Source organism: Callithrix jacchus, chromosome 10 (assembly GCF_049354715.1).
Source record: "Callithrix jacchus isolate 240 chromosome 10, calJac240_pri, whole genome shotgun sequence".
Taxonomy (NCBI): Eukaryota; Metazoa; Chordata; class Mammalia; order Primates; family Cebidae; genus Callithrix; species Callithrix jacchus.
This window is the reverse complement of record NC_133511.1, coordinates 56,591,177-56,618,369: the sequence shown is the minus strand read 5'-3', so window position 1 is coordinate 56,618,369 and position 27,193 is coordinate 56,591,177. Positions and strand designations below refer to the sequence as shown.

General features: G+C 37.2%; 1 protein-coding gene across 47 annotated transcripts in view; it reads right to left on the bottom strand.

Moving 5' to 3' along the window:
• DLG2 (discs large MAGUK scaffold protein 2) overlaps positions 1-27,193 on the bottom strand; it is a 2,299,762-nt gene that overhangs the window by 287,259 nt on the left and 1,985,310 nt on the right. The window lies entirely within an intron of this gene.

Below are 27,193 nucleotides of genomic sequence, written 5' to 3'. Positions count from 1 at the left end.
TTAACAGGTGAAAAGACAGGTCCAGGGAGATGAACTAATCAAAATTAGCAATGGCACTCGGAAAATTCTGGTCTCCAGATTCCCTCTCTGACATCAAATCATACTAACTCCAGCAATATCTAGAAAACAGCACCTGACCCAGAGCAGAGGCCTCATCAATGTGTGCTTAGCTGCTTGTTTTCAGTTACGATTAGACTGGACAATGTGAAACTACAGATCTGTCAGATCGAAAACTGTCAAATATTGACATTTTTCATAAAGTTCAATCTAAATAATTTTATTTTATTAGCTCCTGCCTATGCCGCTCTGAGGTTTTGCTTTTCACATGAGAAGCATGATACTATATTTGTTAAGAGGGCATATTTGTTAAGATTTGAGCCAAACTGTCCAGGTTCGCATCTCAAGCCTTAAACTGATTGGTCATGTATCCCTGGGCAGATTAGATTACTTAGCTTCTCTCTTAATGTCCTCACAAGGGAAAAGAGTATTACACAAGTGTTTGCTTTTAATATTATTATTACTAGAACTCAACATACTGACTAATTAGCCAGATGGCCTGACCAAGTTAGGGCAACTTTATGCACCTGTTCTGAAAGGCATTTTTGAGGCACAAAGAAAAGATACAGAGATGTTGCACTGTCTTTTCTTGGCAAGACTGGCTATTTATTTGTTTGACTGGCACTTGGCTTTATTGTTTACAATGGTTATCTCAAAGGTCCTATTTTCCTCTGCTGACAGAACTGATTAATAAATAAAACAAAGGTTAAAGCATCCTAGCAGCAGAAATCAACTGTGTGTATGATTTGTTGCTCTGTTTTAATTTCATCTATTTTTGAAAATGTAGTTGCTCTCTAGAGTGGCTGTTTCTTCTCTAGAGCATTGCCCTAAAGAAGAAGAAGGAAAAAAACCCAGCATCTAAACTTGAAGAACAACTTTGATTAGATTATGATATACAGCGAAGATAATAATTTAAGGGTGAAACAGAGTGCAGCAAAGTGATTCCAATGCAACCTGATGCTGGCTAATTACTTTTCTATAGATGGCAGCATTCAATTACTGAGCATCTGTGCATAATAGAATTTGGGATACTGTGGGTGGTATAGTTCCAAGATATCTATACAATCTAAACAGCAAAATATTCCATCTACAAGCATCATTTTATTAGGTGAAATAAACTGTGTATACAACATCTAATTTTGTAATTAAGACATAGGCCACACTGTAGAGCCTCAAAAACCACATCTGCTTTGATAAAAGCAAATACCACCGAAGCTGTGCCTTTTCAGAATGGGACTTAGAACAAAAGGGGTTAGAAGACAGATGCTACACTGATGTTGGAAAAGATTATTTACCTCCCAGATTTAGGTGTGGGGCTGGAATAAAGTGAATCCAACTCTTTTACCAGATGAATTATTTTTAGAATTACTTTTCCACTACATTCTCATAATATCCTGCTGAAAACATTCTCACAAAGAAAAAGTGAGTGGAGAAGAAAAGCATTTAATCAGACAAAAAAAAAAATAAGAAAGTATGCTGAGAAATGAACTTTCATACTGATTGGTTCTATTTTTTAAAATTATGCCTTTATTAATGGCATACATTTTCAGGCTCTCTTGGAGCTATACTTTTTCTCCCTTTCCCCTGAATCTAAAAGACATGTTTGTAATTAAAACAAATCTTAAATACATTCAGTGTCAAGGCACCTCAGAGTCCATAGTATTATAAACATAGATTGGAAAAGGACAGCAGATAGAACTCTATGCTTTGTCCATAGTTAACTCTAGAAAATTGTTAAATGAATAAGAAAAAAATGAATAGATTAATAGATGAACTTGAGATTAAGAATAAAAGATTCTTCCACTCAGCACTGCTTTGATCTTGGCATTTCAAACCATATTTTGATCCTCTCATTTATCATTCAATAATTTTATTGAGTTCTTTTTCATATAAGGTATTATTGTAGTTTATACAATAATTAATAAAGACACACAAATTCCTGCCCTCATGGAATTTATAGTCTGGTGGCTAGAGTCAATGCTCATGGTTTTTATTGCATGACATTTATGCAATCTCAATTTAGAAGATGACTAGTTGTCTTTAATAGTCTTTGTTCTCTTGGTCCCTAGAATCAGAGTTTTCTGCTGGGCCATGCCAACTTACTGTCAGAGCATCAGTTTTCTCATCTGTAAGGGTAGGACTGTCATGTCTGCTCTGTGTACATTACAGAGTTGTGAAGAATGAGTAAACCAGTATAAGAAAAGACTTTGGAAACACAGTAAGTATATGTATATTACAAGCTGGCAGTAAATCACTATAGTAAAGAGCAAAGGCTCTGGAGGCAGCTGGCCTGGATTTGAATCCCAATGTTTCCAGTTGCTAGTGTGACTGTCTTGGGCAAGATACTTAAGCTCTCGATCCATCAGTTTCATATAAAAGGGAATGATAATGGTACTAACCTATATTAATTGTTTGGGCAGCCATAATAAAATACCATAGTCTGGGTTGCTTAAACAGAGGTAATTGATTTTTCTCACAGTTTCAGCAGCTGGAAGTCCAAGATCAGGGTAACAGCATGGTTGGGTTCTGGTGAGGGCTTTCTTCCTGGCTTACACATGGCTACCTTCTCATTGTGTCTTCACATGTCAGAAAGAGAAAGAGAACATGCTTTCTGGTGTTTTTTTCTTATAAGAGCACTGATCCCATCCTGTGGGCCCTATCATTATAACCTCATCTAAACATCATCTCTTAAAGTCTTCAAATACCATCTTATTGATGGTTAGGGCTTCAACATATGAATTTGCAGAGGATACATTTCAGTTCCTAGCATGACCTCATAAGGTTATTATGAGGATTATGTGTATTAATCTGTACAAAGCACTTTAAACAGGACTGACACTTGGTGAGTTCTCAATGACTATTTGCTTTTATTATTTCTGTAGCCAAGTGAATAAAGAAGGCCATTTAATTTACAAAGAAGACTGCCTGCTAATATTGTTTATAGAAAATTTCTAGAAACTGAAGTCAGCAATCTTTAAGCTCTGTGTCTTTTATGTAAGTACATTCTCAAATATGTCAACAGAACTCATTAAGCAGTGAGTCAAGGAAACTTGGAGAGGTCTTGCTCTTTTGTTTCCTGATTTCTCACAATCCTCCTTTGAGGATTCACGCTGACTCATCCCTGGAAGCTTCTCCCCTCTCTGGAACATAGTGAACCTCCTGCATATCTGCTCCACTTTCCTGTGTTGGTGGTATAGACCGAGGAGAGTAGGAGAAAAGATGAGGCTAGTATCTCTACTCTCAATTCCTTAACCATGAAAGGCCAGGATCATTGACAGCAGCTCTAGTCTACCAAAATTATGCTTAGAGAACCTTCTATTTAAAAGGGCCCCCTACCAATATTTAACATCTTCAAAGAACAGAACCTTCAGCCCAGAATTTCATATCCAGCCAAACTAAACTTCATACCTGAAGGAAAAATAAAATCTTTTATGAACAAGCAAGAACTCAGAGATTTTATTACCACCAGGCCTGCTTTACAAGAGCTTCTGAAAGAAGCATTACACACAGAAAGAAACAACCAGTATTAGCCTTTCTAAAAATACACCAAAAAGTAAAGAGCACCAACATAAAGAAGAATTTACACCAACGAATGGATAAAACAGCCAGTCAACATCAAATGGCAGTAACCCTAAATTTAAATTGACTAAATCCCCCAATCAAAAGACACAGCCAAAACCCAATGGCATGTTACATCCAGACCTGTTTCACATGCAAGGATACACAAAGACTCAAAACAAAGGGATGGAGAAAGATTTACCAACCAAATGGAGAGCAAAAATAAATAATAAATAAATAAAAAGCAGGAGTTGCAATTCTCGTATCGGAGAAAATAGATTTTAAAGCAACAAAGATATAGTGGTAAAAGGATCAATGCAACAACAAGAGCTAATGATCCTAACACCCAGATACATAGAGACTTAGATTCAATGAGACAGAAAATTAATAAGGATATCAAGGACTCGAACTCAGATCCGGAACAAGTAAACTTAATAAATATTTATAGAGCTCTCCACTTCAAATACACAAAATATACATTTTAGTCAATACCACACCACACCTACCCATAAGTTTAAATGAAACATTGATGGGCCATTATTAATACCCAATTTTTTTCAAAATAAAGCAATATTTCCATTTACTCTCCCTCTTTCTTTTCCTCTTTCTTCCTCTCCTTTATTTATTTTTTTCTTTCTTTCTCTCAAAAAAAAAAGAAATCAACCTGTAAATCTCTAGATCCAGGTCAGCAATGTCTCTCTCATTGCTTGATTCCCTTCCTTCCCTTCCCTTCCTCCCTCCCTCCCCGCTTCCTCCCTTCCTTCCTTCCTTCATCCCTTCCTTCCTCCCTACCGTCCTCCTTCTCTCCCTTCCTGCCTTCCTCCCCCCCGAAAAATAAAAAATAAAAAAAAATAAAAGGGCCCCCTGGAGATCAACCTGCATTTGATATAATGGTGTCCAGTGAAACAATTCACTGTTTTCATACTTACAATGACAGAATCTCACTATAGTACAGGACAGTTCTCTTTGATTTTGAACAATTCTATACATGGGAAATTTTTTCTTTACTTTGGGCTGAAATCTAATTCCCTGTAGTGTCTTCCTACTGGTTCTATTCCTATCTTCTGCATTCTAGTGGTGAACACATAGTAGGTCTCTAAAAGGGTTAGTTGAACTGGTTCCTGAGGTTTTCTTCTGTACTTGCAATTTTCCCATCTTTGCTTATTCTTTTGGTGAGGCTGCCTTACACAATCTTTTCTTCTTCTTCTCTTTAATACCTGTGCCCCTTGTTCTCCTCCCTCTCCTCTTAGCTCCATATTCAGAGGAACCCCAGAGGGTAATAATGGAGTGATGAGAGGATGGCATTGGGTAGCTTATGAAACAGGATTAGTGATGAGGCCAGTTCTCTTCCTCCTGATCCTTCTGTGAGAAAAGGAGGTGCAAAACAAGTTCAGATTTCGAGGGTCTGTGTTTTCCAGGGGGAGTTAAACATGCACTATCACAAATTATAAACTGCTGTTCTTTATCTCCAACGAGCTACCTTTACAACATTTACACAAACCCACATCAGCAACTACTCACTGTCCACAGTAATGCTGGTATTTACCAATTTAGGCTGCCTGGAGATAATATGATGCAGTACACAGCCAAGAAAAGAGGCTTCTCTTTGGAGGCTGCTCCCCAAAGGTACACACTAGTCACTAGCAAACCACTGGGATTATTGTCCAAAGGAAATGTACCTGTCTAGCACATCCAACTGAGCTGGCTGTGATTTGATAAATATATTAGACAGAAAAGCTTCAAAATAATTTGAACTTAATTCCAATTTCCTCTGCCTCAAAACAGCAGGGGATACAGTCAGACTGAAAAGCCGTGCTCTGTACCACAGGGACAGAATTCTAAGTCACCAGTTATCACTAAAGTTGTCATAATCTTCTTCATTTCTCTAAAATTTGTTCTCCTCAGAGGTTCTCCATCCACCCAAATGCCTGGGCATCATATCCTAATTACCAAGTGTTGCCAAGTCAACTTCCTACATACCTCTCATGTTCACCAGCTCCTCTCTCATCATAGCTGCACGAGGGATGGGTCCTTGTCTCCCATCTGAACCATGAAAGTAACTTTCTTGCTTTATTGCTATCCATCTTCTGCCATCAAGGTGAACTTTTAACACACAAATCCTGCTCAATATCCTTCAAATGTTACCTACTGTTGGTGGCAGTGAAGTCCAAAGGGCTGGGGGATAAGTAGAGCTCAGAGAGTGTGTATGATGGTTCAAATGGTTCTATTTATCTTATTTTATTATTTATATGATTGTTTTCTCCTTGTATTAGTTCTTCTTTCCTTTGTTTAAGGATTGCAGGCATCTTGAGGAAAGAGAGACATTCACAAAGCTGAAGGGCATCACTGTGCTATTTGAATTCTATGATTCAAATTATCTTAACTGGATCCACCATTGGTGTTGGTGGGTCCAGTTAAGATAATTCTAATTGTAGAATCTTTACAGTATTTTGTAATAATCTGATATGTGGCAATAAGAATCTTTAGTACTATGCAGAACTTCATTGGTATCAAAGTACTTAAAAAGAGGTGTTAATAATAAATTACACATTTTTATTTTTCATAAGCCTCTAAATTCAGCTAATAATTTCTATGGATAACTGTTTTTTGTTTGTTTGTTTGTTTGTTTTTGAGATGAAGTTTCGCTCCTTACCCAGGCTGGAGTGCAATGGCGCGATCTCGGCTCACAGCAACCTCCGCCTCCTGGGTTCAGGCAATTCTCCTGCCTCAGCCTCCTGAGTAGCTGGGATTACAGGCACGCACCACCATGCCCAGCCAATTTTTTGTATTTTTAGTAGAGATGGGGTTTCACAATGTTGACCAGGATGGTCTTGATCTCTTGACCTCGTGATCCACCCGCCTCGGCCTCCCAAAGCACTGGGATTACAGGCCTGAGGCACCACGCCTGGCCCTGGATAAACTGTTAATAGAAACATGTTACTTATCGGATAATTAAAAGGAGTATTAAGCATACTCAAGATATACAAAGAAACATATGAACTGGAACCTTAAATGATATAATAGTTTTGTGATATTAATCAGTAAAGAAAAAGAAAGATAATCCAATAGAAAAAATGACCAAGAGATTTGATCAGGCAATTCACAGAAGATATACAAAGAGCTGAAAAATATGTTAAAAAAAGAGTTCAGCCTCAACCTCATTATTCATCACAGAAATGCAAATTAAACCAAAGTGAGATTTCCCAGAAGATAAAATAGACTTATTTTTCTCCATTCCTCCCTCTAATAACAGGTAAAAACCTTATATGTTATTTAGTAAACAAACATAGGAAGATTCTGAAAGGTAGAGAGAAGGTAGTAGACTGGCTAGGGACCTCAGAGGCCACCACAGTGTTGAGTTCCTTGGCTTCTCATGGACTCATCACAGGGCAGCTGGAGAGAAGCTGCATGAGAGGTATGTAGGAAATAGGCTTGACAACACTTGGCAATTAGTATATGATGCCTGAGCATTTGGGTGGATGGAGAACCTCTGAGGAGAGCAAATTTTAGAGGAATGAGGAGGTGATAACAACTTTAGTGATAGCTGATGACAGAATTCTGTCCCATTTTGTTCAGAGCACAGAGTACAAAGAGAAAGAAAAACTAATGTGGAAGTAAATTCACTTTCAGCTTAGAAAACTACTAAGCAGTTGCTCCTAAAACTAAACTAATATATACCCTATATTCCAGCAATTTTGCTTCTATATATATATTTTTGTTCCAAAGAACATGCACAAAAAAATTCAGTGCAGCCTTATTAATAATAGTTAAGTACAGAAACAACCTAAACGTCCATTAACAATAGAATGGATACCTGAATTGTGGTATTTTATAAACTAGACTACCATATGGCCCTAAAAATGAATGAACTACAGCTATATATACCCAATGACATGGATGATCTTCACAAACATCAAGCTGAGTGTAAGAAACCAGACACAAAAGATTATATACTGCATGATTATATTTTTTAAAGTGCCAACTGGATAAAAACTAATCAAAGATATTAGGAGTTAGGAGAGCAGTTATTTGGCATACAGTAATCATTGGGAGAAATACAAAAAAGAATTGTTTTCTCTCTTCATCTGAGTGGTAATCACATAACTATCTTCACTATGTATTAGCATAAGCTGTATATTTCTGATTTGTTTACCTTCCTGTCTGTATGCCATCCATACCAATTTTATGAAAATAGTAAAAATAAATATACTTTCTCTGTCCCTCCTGGTACAAAGTAAAGATGACATGTTAGCAATGAGTGAAAAAGTAACTGCTGTTTGAAAGCACTTGTACCATGGAGGGAGCATTGTGAAGAAAAGAGTTTGGAAAAGTTTTCATTGCTATGTGCTTTTGCTGTGCTCCAAAGGATTTGTGTTTTACCTCTCTGCACACTAAAAAACATGGGGACATAATTTCTGTCCTGTACAAAAATTCTCAACAAAATACCAGGAAATCGAATCTAGCAGCACATCAAAACACTAATTCACCCTGATCAAGTAGGTTTTTTCATGGGATGCAAGGTTGGTTTAATATACACAAATCAATGTGATTAACCACATACACAGAATCAAAAGCAAAATACATGTGATCATGTTAACAGAGGCAGAAAAAGTTTTGATAAAACCCAACATCTCTTCATTGATAAAAACCCTCAACAGACTAGGCATTAAAGGAACATAACCTCAACATAATAAGAGCCATTTATGACAAACACACAGCCAATATCATACTTAATGTACAAAATCTTGGACTATTCCATTTGAGGACTAGAACAAGACAAGGATGCCCAATCTCACCATTCCCATTCAACATAGTACTTGAAGTTCTATCCAGAGCAATCAGGGAAAAGAAAGAAATAAAAGGCACTCAAATAGGAGAAGAAGAAATGAAACTCTCTCTCTTTGCTAATGATATGACTCTGTACCTAGAAAATTTTAGAAATTCTTCCAAAATTCTAAAAATTTCTAGAATTGATCAATGACTTCGGTGAAGTTTCAGGATACAAAAATCTATAGCAATTCTATACACCATCAACATCATGACTAAGAGTAATATCATGAACGCAATCTTACAATAGCCATAAAGAAAATGAAATACTTAGCAATACAGCTAATCAAGGAGGTGAAAGATCTCTAGAAGGAGAAGTATTTTATGAAATGAAATGAAATCAAAGGCAACACAAATAAATGAAAAAACATTTCATGCTCATGGATTGGAAGTATCAATATTATAAAAATGGCCATACTGCCCAAATAAACTTACAGATTTAATGTTATTCATATCAAACTAACAATGTCATTCTTTACAGAATCAGACAAAGATATTTTAAAATTCATATGAAACCAAAAAAGAGACCAAAAAGCCAAAGCAATCCTAAGCAAAAAGAACAAAGCCAGAGGTATCACACTACCTGATTTCAAACTATATTACAAGGCTACAGTAACCCAAACAGTTTGACACTTGTACAAAAACAGATACATAGACCAATGCAACAGAATGGAAAACTCAGAAATAAAGCTGCACAGCTACAACCATTGATTTTCAACAAGACCGACAAAACAACCAATGGGGAGAGGACTCCCTATTCAATAAAAGGTGCTGGGATTACTTGCTAACCATATGCAGAAGGTTGAAGCTGGACCCCTGCCTTTCATTATATACAAAACTGAACTTGAAATAGATTACAGATTTAAATAGACATAAAACTATAAAAATCCTGGAAGACAACCCAGAAAATACTCTCTTTGTAACATTGACCTTGGCAAGCAATTTTTGGCTAAGTCCCCAAAGGCAGTTACAACAAACATAAAACTAGAAACGTGGGACCTAATTAAACTAAAGAGCTTTTGCACAGCAAAAGAAACTACTGCCAAACAGAAGCCTACAAAATGGGAGAAGATATTCACAAACTGTGCGTTTGACAAAGGCCTGAATCTATAGGGAATTTAAGCCAATCAACAAGCAAAAAACAACTCCATTAAAACGGGCAAAAGACATAAACAGACACTTCTCAAAAGAAGATATACAAGTAGCCAACAAACTTAAAAAAATGCTCAGCATCACTAATTCTCCGAGAAATATAAATCAAAACTATAATGAGATATCATCTCACACCAGTCAGAATGGCTATCATTAATGTGAATGCTTATACACTGTTTGTGGGAATGTAAATTAGTCCAGTCACTATGGAAAGCAGTCTGGAAATTTTTCAAAGGACTAAAAACAGGGCTACCGTTTGACCTAACAATTCCATTACTGGTTAGACAACCAGAAAAAAAAAATAAGTAAATCATTCCATCAAAAAGACACATGCCCTTGTATGTTCATCACTGTGCTATTCACAACAGCAAAGGCATGGAATTAACCCAGGCGTTCATCAATGGTAGATTCAATAAAGAAAATGTGACACATATACACCATGGAATACTAAATAGTCATTAAAGAGGATAAAATCATGTCCTTTGCAGAAATATAGATGGAGCTGGAGGCTGTAATCCTAAGCAAATTAATGTAGGAACAGAAAGCCAAGTACCATATGTAAGGAGAAGCTAAATATTGAGCATACATGGACATAAATATAGGAACAATAGACACTGTGGACTACTAGAGGTGGAGGCCAATGAGTCAGTTAAAAAATTACCTATTGGAGGCCAGATATGGCTGCTCATGCCTGTAATGCCAGCACTTTGGGAGGCTGAGGAAGGTGGATCATGAGGTCAAGAGATCAAGACCATCCTGGCCAACATGGTGAAACCCTATCTCTACCAAAAATAAAAAGTTAGCTGGGTGTGGTGGTGTGTACCTGTAGTCCCAGGTATTCAGGAGGCTGAGGCAGGAGAATCGCTTGAACCCAGGAGGCGGAGGTTGTGGTGAGCTGAGGTTGCACCATAGCACTCCAGCCTGGGCAACAAGAGCAAGACCCCATCTCAAAAAAAAAAAAGAGTTTTTTTTTTGTTCCCTTCAAAAATCTTCCAAATGAGAAGTTTCAGTGGATTTTGAACTATTGTTGTTAATGCCACTGTGGGCTGGGCGCAGAGGCTCTCTCCTGTAATCCTAGCCCTTTGGGAGGTGGAGGTAGGTGGATTGCTTGAGCTCAGGAGTTCAAGACCAGCCTGGGCAACATGGTGAAACCTGTTCTCTACAAAAAATATAAAAATTAGTCGAGTGTGTAGTCCTAACTATTTGAGAGGCTGAGGTGGGAGGATCCCCTCAACCTGGGAGGTCTAGCTGCAGTGAACCATGATTGTACCAGTCTACTCCAGCCTGGGTGACTGAGTGAGAACCTGTCTCAAAAAAATAACAGTAATAATAATAATGCCACTGTGAGCACTCTTAGTTGAATATTTTGTGATACAGTAATTTGAGTGATTATTAATTTTATAAAATAATTGTAATGATAGCTAATACTTATTAATTACTTTTCATGTACCAAGCACTTTAATTTTTTTTTACATTTGATGCATTTAATTGTCACAATAATGAATATTATGTGTTAGCCACTATTATTATTTTTATTGTATAGAGAAAGAGGTTGTCCAAGGTCACATAGCTAGAAATTAATAGACCCGAATGTATATGTACACAATAAACAAATATGCAAATGGGGGAGTGCCCAAAGTTTATTTATTGAGTTAAAAAATCTGAAGAAAAATTTCAGATTCAGGCTTAAGATTCAAACTCCATTGGTTGTTATGATTTGGTCCCTTTAGTCCTGTTCAGCATCATCCCTCAACAGTCTTAGCCTCAATATTTAGGCTTCTTGTGGTTCTTGGAACTCATCACAATCTTGGGTATCTGGGTCTTCCTCAATATTACTTGTAGAACGCCTTTTCTCTCTTATGCTATCTGGCAAACTCTTACCATGCATTTTTCAGTTCATGCCCCACCTTCTCTGAGAATCTTCCCCTGACATTCTAGACAGACACACCGGGACCCTACCCTCCAAACTCACAATGTACTTTGGAAGCTCAACCAAAAGACTAAGAATGCTGTTTCCCAGAAGACTGGTGATTTTTTGGGGACAAGGAGTATGTGCCTTTTCATCCATTTATCCCAGTGCCTCAGACCAGCTAGAACACTAGAAACTCTACAAACATTTTCTGAATAAATGAATCGGTTTTAAATTTTAGGGAAATATTGTATTGCATAATGGAAATGCACTAAAAGAGTAAATTTTACCATACTTACACACACACACACACACACACACACACACACACACAGATGAAACTATGTGAGATGATGGCTATGTGAATTTACTTACCACAGTAATCATTTCATGATAACTATGTATATATAAAAACATAATGCTGTGTACCTTAAATATATACAGTTTTTAAAAAATTTAAAAGAGAAAAGTAAATAATACTCTAAGAAAAAAATCCATGGAAAAATTACTTCTTAGCAGGGGAAGTTTAATTTTCCATAGTCACAGACTTCTATCATTTGTGTTAGCAGAAAGAATGCTACCAAGAGTCAGGAGGCCTTGACTCTGCACCCAGCTCTGTGATCTTTCACAGTCACTCTCCATCTCTGGCTCTTTAGTTCCTCTTTTGAAGGGGCTGAATTAGCTCCAATCTGGATTCCTTCTAGCTTTAACAGTATGTACTTACTTTCTGTATGATACTCCTGAAGCTAATGAAGCAGTAGGTTTTTTATTTTTGGAGACAGAGTTTCACTCTTGTTGCTCAGGCTAGAGTGCAATGGCACAATCTTGGCTCACCGCAACTTCTTCCTCCTGGGTTCAAGATAATCTCCTGTCTCAGCCTCCTGAGTAGCTAGGATTACAGGCATATGTCACCACACCCAGATAAATTATTATTTTTTACTGGAGACGGGGTTTCTCCATGTTGGTTAGGCTAGTCTTGAACTCCCGACCTCAGGTGATCTGCCTGCCTTGGCCTCCCAAAGTGCTGGGATTACAGGCATGAGATACCATGCCCGGCCGAAGCAGTATTTATTGGGCACATACTATATTTGGAAATTTCCCAAAATACCTTTCATCCTGGTCTACACTACTATTTTTACTGTAAAATTAGAATTAGAATTAAAATTTTTCTGTCTTGGGATTCACGTTTCCTCATTATCTGGCACTAATCTACCATTGGACCATAAAATTCAATTACATTTAACATATATTTATGGTATTAGACAACCAGAAGTTAGAAGTAAATCAAAACATCCCTATTGATGCTTTAAAGTACCATATAGTCTAGCAAGACAAGACATGAACACAAATAAAGCAAAATATGACTTTGAGGGTTTCTGTGACCGTGAACTTAATGTTAGTCAGTAATTCTATCTTTGGCTGCATTAAAAATGACTAAAAAGAAATGGATCTGTACAACCAAGACCAGGGTAATCTTAAGCCAGATCATAAGTAGACCCTAAATATAGTTCTACAATTCATGTTTTCAAAGCAAGCTTGACTCAGCAGAAGAGGTGGTTTTATTCATCTCTGCTAATGGGACCACCCTCCACAGTCTTCTAAACCAGAAACTTCTAGCACTCTTGTCTCTTCCTTTCTTAACCCCCACGTCTAAGAGGTCCCAAAATCCAGTCAGTTTTATTGCAGAAATATCTCTTCAATCCACTGCCTTCTTTTGCTATACCCTAAGTACCCTATATTATCTCTCTGTCTTTATCTCTCTCTTCCACTTGCAAGGTACACAATGGTGGGCAGGCCACTTTTTTGTGGTTGTTGTTGTTTTTTATGACTGGGTCTCACTTTGTCATCCAGGTTGGAGTGCAGTGATGCAAACACAGTTCACTGTAGTTTCAACTTCCTGGGCTCAAGGGATCCTCCCACCTCAGCTCCCCATTAGCTGAGACTACAGGTGCATGCCAATATACCCAGCTAATTTTTGCAGTTTCTGTAGAGATGGGGTTTTGTTATGTTGCCCATGCTGTTCTCAAACTCCTGAGCTCAAGCAATCTGCCTGCCTTGGCCTCTAAATGTGCTAGGATTACAGGCATGACTGACTATGCCCAGCCATGGACAGGCTTCTTTATCTTCTCAGTACTTCAGTTTTCTCATCTATAAATTGTAGATAAAAAATAGCATGTACCTCAGAGGGTTGCTATGGGGATTACATGAATGAAAATTGGAAAAGTACCCAGAAAACAGTGAATATTCAATAAAGGTTGGCTATATTTATTATGTACTGGTTATGTCAATGGCGGTCTTCAGCATCTATTCCTATGTCTTTCTATGGGATTTCCTGACTACGATGGCTGGAAAATAAAAAACTACATTTCCCAGACTCCCTTGCAGCTGGGTGCACAATGCAAATTGGGTTTCCACAGTTGGATGCTCTTCCACTGGATGTGAAAGCTGAAGTGAGAGAGAGGCCATCTTCCTGTTATCTTTCTACTGTCAAGATTATCCAGAATTGGTGCTCAGAGGCAGTTCTGAGGTAGTAGAGAATACAACTGCTTTCTAATCCTTTCCCCCTTCTCTCTAGATTTCAAGTATTGCAGTGTGTTCTTGACTTTGATCCAGCAGTTGTCTCCTAATTCCCACTCCTTCAATTCTTCAATAAGACTACAAACAATTCCCTGAATTAAATTTCTTTCTTCTTAAGCTACATAGGACAGTTTCTATTTCCCACATGCACTCTGATTAAATCATATGGTGACCTGTAGTCCTACACATAAGTACCAGGCAGAGATATAAACCAAGTACTGTACTGTAAGGAATACAAATTATAAGATGTTGCTTTTGGGCAAATCTGTGAACTCATTTCCTATACTAAATGTGAAAGTCAACATCACCATCCTTTGCTATTGGGAAAGGACTTACACTTTACATATATACACTTTTCCTAGTCACACACTAGAGAGTGATTTGCAGTATGTTCTAGACCCAAATGATTTAATCCTGACCCAGAGATCATCTGCTTTTAGAATTCTGGAAATCCTAAGCAGCCTTTTAGTCTTTGGATCTGTTACAACTTTAATTTCATAGGTGAAAATACTGACACAAAAAATGTCTCATGAATGTTTATGATTCACCACCTCTGGGAGTCTGGGACATCTGTTTGGCACCAGGCTTTGGTATAAACAAGGATTTCAGGAAGTTTTTTATTCTACCTACACAGAAGCTAAAACTATGTTAAGTTAGCTGCCCAGACCTGCCCTGTAGTCATCAGATTTTATTATGAAGTAAAATGATTAATTTCCAGAGCCTTTATATTGAGGAAAAAATAATTCACTTTCCATACTTAGCAGTTTAATCCAGGGTAGCTCCATGCCAGCTGTCTTCTTAGGATGTGGCCAATACTCACACCTGTCATCAGCAATTAGCAAAAGCAATCAAAAATACTAATCTCAGTTCTCAGAGTCTGAATACTGACACTCATGATTGGTTCCCATGCATCAGGATCAACTCATCTATTAGTCCTGGGGTTCTTTTTACAGAATCTAAACCACTTGTGGATTCTTAGTGTTTGTGATGCATTCCGTAGAATAACCTAGCCAAATGTGGTGAAAACAAATTTTGTTGGTTGCATTCTTTATATAGCAAGAAGTGGCCAAAGTTTGAAAAAATTTAGAGAACTATGCAATGCTATCCCTGAACTAAATTTATAATATTGCACTGGATTTAGCTTTCTCCTGTTCTACCCTAATCCTTCCACCTCTGCTTTTGATTTCTAAACCTCCTGTCTCTTTCAAGATGTTACTCTCTCAATTGTTCCTCTACTCTCATTTTATCTCCAGCTCCTTCCTCTGTCCTAGCTCCTTCCCTTCAACAATTAAAAGTACTCAAGTCTTTCTTTTCCTATAATTTATAGCTGGGTGCGGTGGCTCACGCCTGTAATCCCAGCACTTTGGGAGGCTGAGGAGGTGGATCACTTGAGGTCAGGAGTTTGAGACCAGCCTGGTCAACATGGAGAAACTCCATCTCTATTAAAAATACCAAAATTAGCTGGCTGAGGTGGCAGGTGCCTGTAATCCCATCTACTCCAGAGGCTGAGGCAGGAGAATCACTTGAATCTGGGAGGCAGAGGTTGCAGTGAGCCAAGATTGTGTCACTGCACTCCAGCCTGGGTGACGGAGCAAGGCTCCCCTTCAAAACAAAACAAAAAACTCAGATCTCTCAACTAATGGCTCTTTGACTGGATTTTTTTCCCCTCTATATTCTATAGCATAGTAGACATTTATTGAGGGCGTTTGCAGGAGAAATGCAAAATTCATGCTCAAGTAAAATTAAATTTTATTTAAATCCTGTATAAGTCATCAATGTTTTATATAGATATAGATATTAGATATAGATATAGATATAGATAGATAGATGTAGTGTCTATTTTACAGCTTTAAACTGTGGAATTACTTGCCAAGTGAAATAGGGAAAAAAGTCAGTAATACAATAATTCAACCAAATCCTGCCTCTGCTCTATCCCTAATTCCCCATTGCACATAAAAAAATGCTTTTGCTGGGCGCGGTGGCTCATGCCTATAATCCCAGCACTTTGGGAGGCTGAGGTGGGCGGATCACAAGGTCAGGAGATCGAGACCATCCTGGTCAACAAGGTGAAACCCCGTCTCTACTAAAAATACAAAAATTAGCTGGGCATTGTGGCGCACGCCTGTAGTCCCAGCTACTTGGGAGGCCGAGGCAGGAGAATTGCTTTAACTCAGGAGGTGGAGGTTGAGGTAAGCCGAGATTGCACCATTACACTCCAGCCTGGGTAACAAGAGCGAAACTCCATCTCAAAAAAAAAAAAAATAAAATAAAATGGGTTTTCCCTAAACATGGAGCTAATTTAGTTTAAAATGCTGGGTCTTTAATTGTGGGAAATTTATCCTGAATTATCCAAATAATGATCTTAGTTCTTTACTAGTAGAATATCTTAGAAAAAATACTTGCACCCCCTGCCCCCCCCAAAAAAGTTAAAATCAATTGTGCCCTATATTTCCTTGGGGGAGGGGTGAAGTTTCTAACAACTTTTTAATGAGTATCTACTATTGCATAAATCCTTGGAAGGCAGTGGAATTCTTGTTTGGCATTAAATGTCAAGTATATTCAATAAGAGGATTAGAATTGCAAATAATGAATTTGACTTCTCTCTTGCCTAATTGTCTTTAATTTATTGTGTTGGAACCTCCTATATTTAGGACTTCCATTATGGAGAAGCAGTGCATCATGCTAATTAAAGGGAGTAAATTGCAAAAGTAACATTTATCATTTGCATTAAGAAGGTAGAGATCTCTTATCCTTACTGCTGGTAAACAAAATAGGGGTCTATTCCACTTGATCACTTTACACTCCTCACTTTGGTGGCTGCCTTTCTGGCCTGTGACTTGATGACTAGAGATTCAGGAGGACCAAAGGTTAAGAGCCTTACTTGTGATTGCTGAAGCTTGTCATGTAAGAGACACAAGCATTTCACTGAAACACAAGATACAAGAGGAGACAATCTGCCACGTGGAACAGAAGTAACTAGAAAGCAAAGAGAGTGCTGTGAGTAAGTTAGAGAAACAATATTGGCAAACATATGGCCCAGGATGAAAAAGATGTAATTACTAATGATAATTTAATTTATAATTGTTTATTCAAACTGCTCTGATAGTTTTCATTTCAGAAAGGGAAAAAAACTAACTTGCCTCCAGGAAAATATAATATTATTTTAAGCAAGTACTAGAATATATTTCTAGCTTCTAAATACCAGCATGTTTAAATGTCAGATTTATTTGTTGTGAAAAAATTTAAAGGAATGTTGCCTATTATTAACATTCAAAAGGTAAATTGATGTGCTGCAAGATCTTACCTACTTTTCCTTACTTCAAAGAAGATTGTGTAACAAAATAATATTTCTTGAATGAAGGTTTTTTAAATAAATAAATGTAATTATAATAAAAAGGATACAAGTTAATATTTTAAAATTACAGTCCCAGCACAAATTATATATTTGAATGACTATAAATGGCTTTAAGCTATTCAAAATTAGGTATACTCTGATATCAAGAGTTTGTGATATGTTTATCAGAATTCAAGTATGATAAACTTAAGTTTATAGAGTTGCTTGATAAACTGAAGTTTATCAAGTCTGTGGAAGATGTCCACAAGCAAATGGCAGAAACTAGATATGTGTTCTCATTTCAGTGTAATAGTCTCATATAAATATGAATGTACATACACACATAGCATTTTTAATGTAATACACTGAAAGTATCTATATAGTATATTTCAGTTCATTAACAAAGGGTAAATATAGGAATATGTTATTACTTTCCAAGACTCAAAAAACATTGTTTTGATTTCCACAGCCTGAAAAATGCCACAGTTGTTGATTAATGAACACACATTATGATTTATAGTGTTAATTTCTTGGCCATGAATCTAAGCTATTATAATAAATAATGCACGTGGAAATGAAATGGTTAACCATACAAACCTTAGGGGTCAGTTATTAGACCATTTGAAATACAGCTTCTGGGAGAAAGAAGAATTGAAGTGACTATGGAGGTTACTATTCAATTAAGGCTGAGAAGAGAATGCAGGTATTTTGAAATTTGGCTTTAGGTGGTTGGTAGACTCTTTTACTAGTTAAGGGTTTATTCCCACAGGTGCCTTTAACAAAATTACAAATCATTACAAGCTATGGGCCTTATGAGTTACACTCAAACAGTTACAAATTAATTTTGAAAATCTCAAAATCCTACTGTATATTCTTTATGCTTCAGCAAAAGATTAAACTGGGTCATTCATTCCTCCGTATATTTAATTCTTCTTAACTAATCCTTTGCTTTACTTTCTAAGCTTTAGAGCCAAAAGAACAGTCTCACGTATCATTATGGAGAAGCACCACACCCTCAGAATTAGAATCTTTTTGAATTATATAATTACTTCACTGAATCAATTTAGGAAGTAATTTATAAATATTTCACAGGAGTGAAATCCAGAATGCATTACCTGCTTTTAGAACCACTGCAGCCACGGGTTTCACTCTCCACTGTGAACTTATACAATGTTTTGTGTGCTAAAGATGGCAAATCACTATTCACTTAGTGTAATTATATAATTGGTAAAGATATAAGATTGCCAAATGCATTTATTTTTACTGTACTTTAAAAGATTGAGCTATATTGCTAATTTTCATAGCTTTTATGCTAAGAGCAAACAAACAAAACAACAACAAAAACATGTGAAGAGAAAGTATAATAATTTCAAGTCTTGACTCTAAGGCCAGACTTCCTGGTTGGAATCTGAGTCTTCCTTCTACAAGCTGTGAGCATGAACTGATCTTTATTTCTCAGATCCCTCACCTGAAAGAAGGAGATAATAACCTCATAGGATTCTTGTGAGGATTAAATGTGCTAATACACATAAAACACAGTAACATCTCATTCCAGAGAAAGCATTTGATAAAAGTCATCCAAAACAGTTTTGAAAAAATATGTAAATAAATGAGAAAAATTCTGTTACGGGGGATTGTCACATAGGGTTAGCAGTCTTAGGGAGTCTTGGAGTTTGTTATGTACACAAAATACAACTTTTGTATGAGAAAAACCCATTATAGTTAGCCTTTCAGCTTTGTTCAGCAAGTATTTATTGAGCACATACCATGTGTCACATTGTCTTAGATATTACAAATACATAAAGCACTAATATAGAAACGTACATCATATATTCTATATAAACACACATACACAACATGCATATGTGGCAAATGTGCCTATGAGGTTGATAGTTATCACCCGTCCTATTCATTGTGTGCTTAGTTCATATTTGGTTCTCTGCTAGGAGGTTCTGTCTGCCTTATTTTGTTTACGTGTCTTACTTTTGAGGAATTCATATGACTCTCATTTTCACTATGAAAAAAAAAAGAGGCTCAGAAAGGCTAAACAACTTTCCCAAGGTCTGCAGAGTAAGTGACAGAGTTGGAATTCAGAGGTCAGTTTGACTCCAGAGCTAGGCCTCTTCTACTTTTTCATACTTCTTTGGTTCTTACTATCAATGAATTTGTATATTTCAAACAATTTGAATTGGTTTCTATTGAATAGAGACTGCATTGTTTACATTCTGACACTTGGCAAAGCTAGAAAGTCATCACTTAATAGAGAACTACTTTGCGGCCTGACGTGGCACTGAAAGTGTTGTAGAGGTGAGCTGGGACCCGGAGTGGGATCCAAGGCAGCTACTCAATGCATAATGGTATGGACAACCCACTGTGCTGTAAAGCAAACTCTTTAAAAAGAGACTGAGATGAGTAGATGAAGCCGTTCAGAGACTGGGGCAAAGGTAAGGAGACCTCAGATAATTTGTGTTTATCAGAAACAGGGACACTGATGCTTTGTGTTGATCTCAGGGTTACTTAAAGGAGATGGCTTGATGAAGGGGGCTTTAGGGCTTTTTAGAAAGTTTCCCTGACTTCACACACACATATACACACTCATATTCACATGCACATTCCCTTTCCTCAGCAGACTGTGATGCCTAAAGTTCCTTTAATGTAACTACGACCCCCTTCGCTTCTTTTTCTACTTTTTAATTTGCCTTATTTTCTCTCCCACTCACTTCCTATAACCACCTGTAGAAAAGCTGTTCTCAGAACAACTGCACTGAGTACTGATCACCATGTCTGTTGCCCCTATTGGCTTTGGTTGATACAAAGGAGAAAGCTAACATTTGTGTCCACCAACCATAAGTTAAGGATGTAATTATTATAGAATTTAGGCTAGAAAATGGTTATATGGAAGTAATCATATGGAGATCTAAGTTCAAATACAATGTCTGCTGGATATAAATATCTTTTCTTGGGAGAAAAACTCTGAAGGTTTTTAAAAAAAATTCTGTAACCTAACAAGTCTCTCTATGACCCATCAACTCTGTGTGCCTCTGCCAGACTAATCTTCCTAACCTGCCACTTCCATCGGTTAGTCTCCCCTTCATTTCCATCAGGATCTAGTTCAGCCTTCTTGGTCTGTCATTTTCAGGCTACTTGCTGTCCCTTTTCAGGCTCCACACTTCTTTCCACATCACTCCCGATTATCCCACAGAACTATGCACCTCTCTCTACGTGCCTCCACCCTGACAACCAACCCAGTCCATCAGGGGACTGGATCCCTTGATCCTTTAGCTTACCAGCCATGTTCCCTTTGCATATCTTTGCAGCCTATAGGAGAACAGGCTGCTTCTATTCTCTAGGATCATTTATCAAAATCTACAAGACTTCATTGCATAGTACAGCATAAATGAAGTTATATATGAGTCATACGTGAAACCAGCACTGCTACTTAATGGCTGGGTAATCTAGAATAGATTACTCAGCCTTGCCAAGTCTCAGTTTCCTAGTGTATACAATAAAGATAATACAAGTAACTATCTCACAGACATGCTTTGAGGTTAAATGAAACACTGAATGTAATCTGCTTAGCACAGTGCTTGACATAGAGTAAGGAGTTAATAAAAGTAACTTAAAAATAATTAAATACCACAGTTTCAATCTTACTTTCTAGGCTGATCATTCTCGTTTTGATTATGTCACCCTCCTCTTTACTCATAATATAGTTTGTAATTGTATAATGTATATAATTTCTTAGGATATTTACCATTTTGCAATATAATATTTTATGGATGTAAGTGAACTTTTGATAAAGAAGAAACTGTGAAGAGATGCTTTCCAAGGCCACAGAGAAAGTATACTTCAAATGATATGCTATTTATTTTCACTGATTGAGTGGTTAATTGATGGCTTCATTTATTCAATCAAGAGATACACACTGAATATCTAATATATATCAGACACTGGAATGAATCAGAAAGATTCTGATTTAAAGGACAGAATAAGAAATACATAAATTACTATGACACAAAGTAAAAAGTCATTAAGTGTCTATATAGAAAGTACAATAATGGTTCAGAAGATAGAAAGATGGCAACTGGAAGCTTTAGAGAGGAAGAAGACTTGAGTTGTCCTGGAAGGGCAGGTTGTATGAGTTGACTGGAAAATAAGGCATAGACAGGGATAGCCAATGGCAGAGGGCACATTCCAAATCAAGGCACGTGCATGAGCGTCGGATTGTGGTTGGAGAGAACAAATACCTGCAGTGAACAGCAGTTCAGACGCGGGCATCTAAAAGCTCTTTTCGAAATGTGCTTGACCCCCTTGGGCTTTCTTTTAATTAGCACAACTGTGACCTTGAAGGCTTTAGGAAATGCCTTTGCTTTCCAGCTGTTTTTGTTGATTTTTTTTTCATTGTAGAACTTTAATTTAGAGTAGTTCCTCCCTGGATTCATTGTTCGACAAATTAGACTCATGCTGCTGTCATACCACCCTAGCTGTTTCTTTGAGAAGTGATTTTCCTCTGTGAGAGAGGTTCTTGTTGACACAAAATCACAGAATGTTAGACGGGACCTTGGAGGGCTTTGTACTCGGAATGGTTTTAAATGGAGAAAGATCACTGCAGCAAAATGTATACTAGTTAAGACGGACTGTACACTTCTGTTCTTCACTAGGAAAAGTCGTATAGATTTTATAAAGGACATCCAGAACCCAAATTAATAATTACAACATTGATAATAATTACCAACTCAGCTCAACTCTGTCCCAGATTCCAAAACTCACAAGTAGGACATTTGAAAAGGAGTCTTGAAGCTCCCAAAGATGTTTTATTAAATCATTTCAAAATGAATAATATCAAATATGGTTTGTGATATTTGGAGGGCAGAGAGGACATACTAACTTTCCCTTCATGGGTAGTCTTCTATTCACTTACATTAAAATATAAGGCACTGACAGTTGATTTGCTTAATAAACAAACTCAACATCCAAAAGCCCCTTAGCTGAGCAGTATCCTCAGACTTGTGAATTCCTGAAGTTCCCGTGACAGGCGCAGTTCATTAAAAGCTCTTCACCTGTTGGGCAGAAATTGTCTCCAGGCTCAAGATGAATGAAAAAGAACAGAATACTAAATTTAAGAGGTCCAGGTTATATTCCCATTATTGACAGATAACAAAATTGAGACTCAAGGAGGCTGAATGAACTGGGTAACAGCTGATAGCGCAAAAGCTGACACCAAATCCTAAAGACATATTCTTTCTCCTTTCTAGACTTGTAGTTCAATGCTTGCTCACTTTCTTCTCTAATCTCATCATCTCCATCTATTCTAAAAAATAAAAAATAAAACAAAACAACTAAAAGCTGTCACCAAATAGATCAGTCACAAATCTAGTCCCTTTTCTCCGTTTCCTCTGGGATCTTCCCAGTTCAATATCACTATCTCTTGCCTAGGTAACTGCAGCAGCTTACTAACTCCTCTTTGTGTCTCTAGTCTTGCCCTACTTTTCTGCCCACATCAAATATGACATGGGTTGTCTCTGTAAAAATACTCCCTTATTTAACACCCTTTGAATGAACCTCATTGTCTTAAGGTATAAGACACTCTTTCTTCACTCTGGTCTGTGCCTGAGAAGCTGATAAGCATGGACCACTTATGGCTTCTGATTGGGTATGGCAAAGGGAGAACACTAGCAGGGGATGAGAGGCAGAATAACAGTGAGAATGGGCATTTATTTGCTGAATTCCTCACTGCAGTCTCATCAGGAGAATCCTTCTCTTCAGTCGGATAATTGCTTTCTCTCCTTGTCTCTTTATGTCTAGGAGGGGTAACAATCCCTTACATTAGAGTCCTGGAGTATCTCTCAAGTGTTAATACATCTTGCTGACTTTTTGGTAAATAATCCCTATGCTAAATTCTACACAAATTATTCACTTTGAGTCTATCAGTTGTTCCTTGCCAGTCTGATATTCGTCCAATCCCCAGCTGATGCCTTAATTTACAATTACAATTTGCAATATATTGAATATAATCCATTATATTCAATATAATTCAATTATATTGAATAATGATAGTCTCTGAAACAAACGCACCCTGTTTATTCTTCTCTGAAGCTTTGTGCCTGTTGTTTATTTCTGTCTGAATTACAGTTGTGTGTGTGTCTGAATTGGATTCCTAGTTCCCATTGCCCCAAACTTCAGGTCCTACACTAACTAACTGCTCCTAGACTCCTTCGGATTGAATGCAAATGGCTGCACAGACATCTCTAAGCTCCCTGCTTTCCGCTATTGGATCACCCCTGAGAACGTGCTGTTGTGTGTTCCCTAGTAGATGGAAAACATGGAGGACAGGAACTTTATCATTAATCCTCATAAACTCAGTACCTAGCACAGATCCCAGAACAGCATAGCTACTCAACAAATCTTATTTAAATAAAATATATCTTTATTTGAATGTGGAGCTCTTTCACTTCCTGTTCTTACTGTGCTTGAAACTTTCTCCGGAATCTCCCAGGGAGTTATTATAATTACCAGATGCAGGACAAATACCAAGAAACTGTGAAAAGAACGCTGCTTTCCTTTATATTTGGTTTCTTTTTTGAAATATAACTTGGTTTCAAAAGAGAAATTAATATTTTGAAGAAGGCATCACAAAGTCAGATCCCTTTATCTTAAGTACAAGATTGCCCTGGTAAATTAAATGTCTGATTCTTTATTTCTGCCAGTTTCTAAAATCTGTCGGTGGTTGCTGACTCAAAAACAAAACCATAAACAACAGAGGTCAAAGATATTCTTAACAAGCATCTGGTCCTTGCAGGTAACTTTCTGATGCTACATGACAGAGCAGGGAAGACCACGCTGCAGGTCAACCATTCTATTCAAGTTTCAGTAGCTTTCTAATTAAGTTAGGGCACAACTGACATCACATTCTAGCATCACCTCACATTTTGTTTTAAAGATTTTATCAACTATACCTCATATTTTGTATAAAGATTTTGTCAACACAGTTTGTGCCATGGGTTTGAGAATTCTAGCACTTTTCATGATAAGGACCACGGCAAACCTAAGTGTAGACATTAAGTATAAAATGGTTATAGACAGCTTCTTAGAAGCTTTGAACATCTGAGTCAGAGTCTGTGATATAGTTTAAAGCAAGAAGGTTTTTTGTTGTTGTTATTTTCTGTTCCCATCTGCAAGGTTGTCTTTTTGAATAGCAATCTCCCTGTCCAACCTTGAACGCAAAGTTCCCTATAAAGAGCTGTCATACTACCCTTTTACTAGCTTCAGACATCAGTTCTATCCTACAGGGCATTGCATTCTAATATATTTTAGTAATTACATACAAAGAACTAAAATTTAGAACAGTTTTTTAACTTTTACTTTAGGTTTAGGGATATATGTGCAGGATTGTTATATAGGTAAGCCATGTTGCAGGGCTTTGTGTCCAGATTATTTAGTAACCCAGGTAATAAGTATAGTACCCAATAGATGTTATAAATCCTCTCCTTCCTCCCACCCTCCACCCTCAAATTGGCCCCAGTGTCTGTCATTCTTTTCTTTCTTTCTGTGTTCCCACAGAAGTGATTTTTAACAAATTAGTGTGAATCAAGATTGTTTCTATTGTAGCTTCATTCTTGCTTTTGCTTGCATTGCCAATTGCTCTCTTCATTAGGAATGAGAGGAGTGAACTTAACATAAATGCAGAGAGAAACCCACAGAACCCACAGCTCATCTCACTTAGGCCACATGTGACTGTTCACGGGGTGAGCTGCAAGGAAAATGTGAATGATCACCATATCTCATCAGTTGTAAAAGGCAGATATTTCCACATTTTTATATCCCTGAATTAAGGTTGCATCTTTCAGTTAATTATATCTTATAGTTATAATTGGCAGGTTTTTAAAATGGAATATAACATATAATGCTGTATCATACATTAGCTGCATTTTAGACTCAAAGTTAATTACTCCAGGACACATATCCCACTCTTCACTTGGAAACTGCTCTCTAGTCAGGCTCAATGGTTTCTACAATACTGTCTGTCCTTCTTCTCTCACTGGTCCTGTCATATTAATAACTCATTTAAAAATATTGAATGTCTGTTTTGCACCAGATCTCATATTCTTGTAAAGTGGTTCCATTTATAAAACTAATTTGAAGCAGTTCAAGATCTTTCAGAACTTATCTTTCAGGTAAGCCCATGTTAGGCATTTATTTGAACAAGAGCCTCTGAAAATTGTTTCGGATTCTAACTGTAAGTGGGTCGTTTGGGAAGGAGAAGCCATTTCTTAATGAATGGCAGTAAGCCTCATACCAGCTTATGTAAAATCACAGCAGTATTATTGCATGGCTGGAAGCACCCGCTGAGACAGGTGCAGGGCTGAGAAAATCACAGTGGGGGTGACTGTGGTAGGAGTAATGATTGTGGGGTGGCAGGAGGGGAAAGTTTCCTACTCTGCCACTCCCAGCTTTTGGAACTGGAAAGTGATGATGTATCATAGATGTTCAATATGTGGTTGTTTAATTAATATAATATATTCGGTGAAGCAAAATCAGATTAAAGCAATTTGAATGAGTGGTGCTGAAGGGAAATGGAAATCACAAAGGCCAGTTGCTGTAAAGAGGTGTGCAGGGAAAGGAAAAGGCCAATGTCACTGACCTCGCCATGGTGGTGAGGTTGGATGGGAGTCACTCTATCTCTCTGCCAATTAACACTTGGGATTTATTAACACTGAGTCACTATTGTAAGAGTTTTGCAAATATTAACCCATTTAATTTTAAATTGTCTTATAACGGAGCTACTACTATTATCTTAGTTTTATTAATAAAGAGACTGATGCACCAAGAGGTTAAGTACCTTTCTTAGGGTGTCACAGCTGATAAGTGACAGATTTAGGATTTGAACACAGGAGTCTGGTCCTGGAGTCTGCTTTAATCACACCACTTCAGTGCCTTTTTCTTCACTCAGTAGCTGTCCTCTATTTCAGTCATTACAATACTATGGCCTTTGAAGCCAGATGTCTGTTGTCTGTCACAGACTTGAGGAGAAACAAACTTGGCTTTCAGGTTGTAGAAGGTTAGGCTGATAGGCCTTCCCTGTAGCCGTGGGCAGGTAGAGAAGGCACACTCCCTAGATTTGACCTGGATATAATCCAGGTTTTTAGAAATACAATTAAAAACTTTACCTAAAATTACATGTTCCATTATAGTATTAAAATGACATCTCTCCTGTACCCTCAACTCCCAGGTTATGTTGGAAACATTTGTTGACTTTCTTTGTTCTTTTTTTTTTTGTTCTGGTATTGTAAAATATAGCCTAAAGAAAGTCCTGGGTAGTTGCTCATGGCCATATGTCAAATGAATTATTTTATCAGAGTGTTAAAATGATGTTTTTAAAGCTCACATTTTCCCTAAGACTCTTGATGGAAAATTAACATTTTAACAGGATACAGAATTAAAAACAAATACTTTAAGAAATTACTGTTAGAGGAATTAATCAAAATACTTAGAGGCAGCAGATTTGTTCTGAAAATAATCTAGATATCTTAGTTTCTGTCTTGAAAAGGGGAAATATTTACCTTTTAAAATTCCATACTATAAATATATTCTAAAGCAAAATTCTGGCTCTTGCATTGTTCTTTTATATCCAGAAAGGAAAATGGCTTTTGATTTGGGGTTGGCTTTTAACAGAAAGCATAAAAGTGTCCATTTGTGCACCGTAGGCTGGATTTGGGCCTATGACACTAACGATATACCTTCAGTTTTAACAGAGGTTAGATGTTTAACGCAGCATGAGA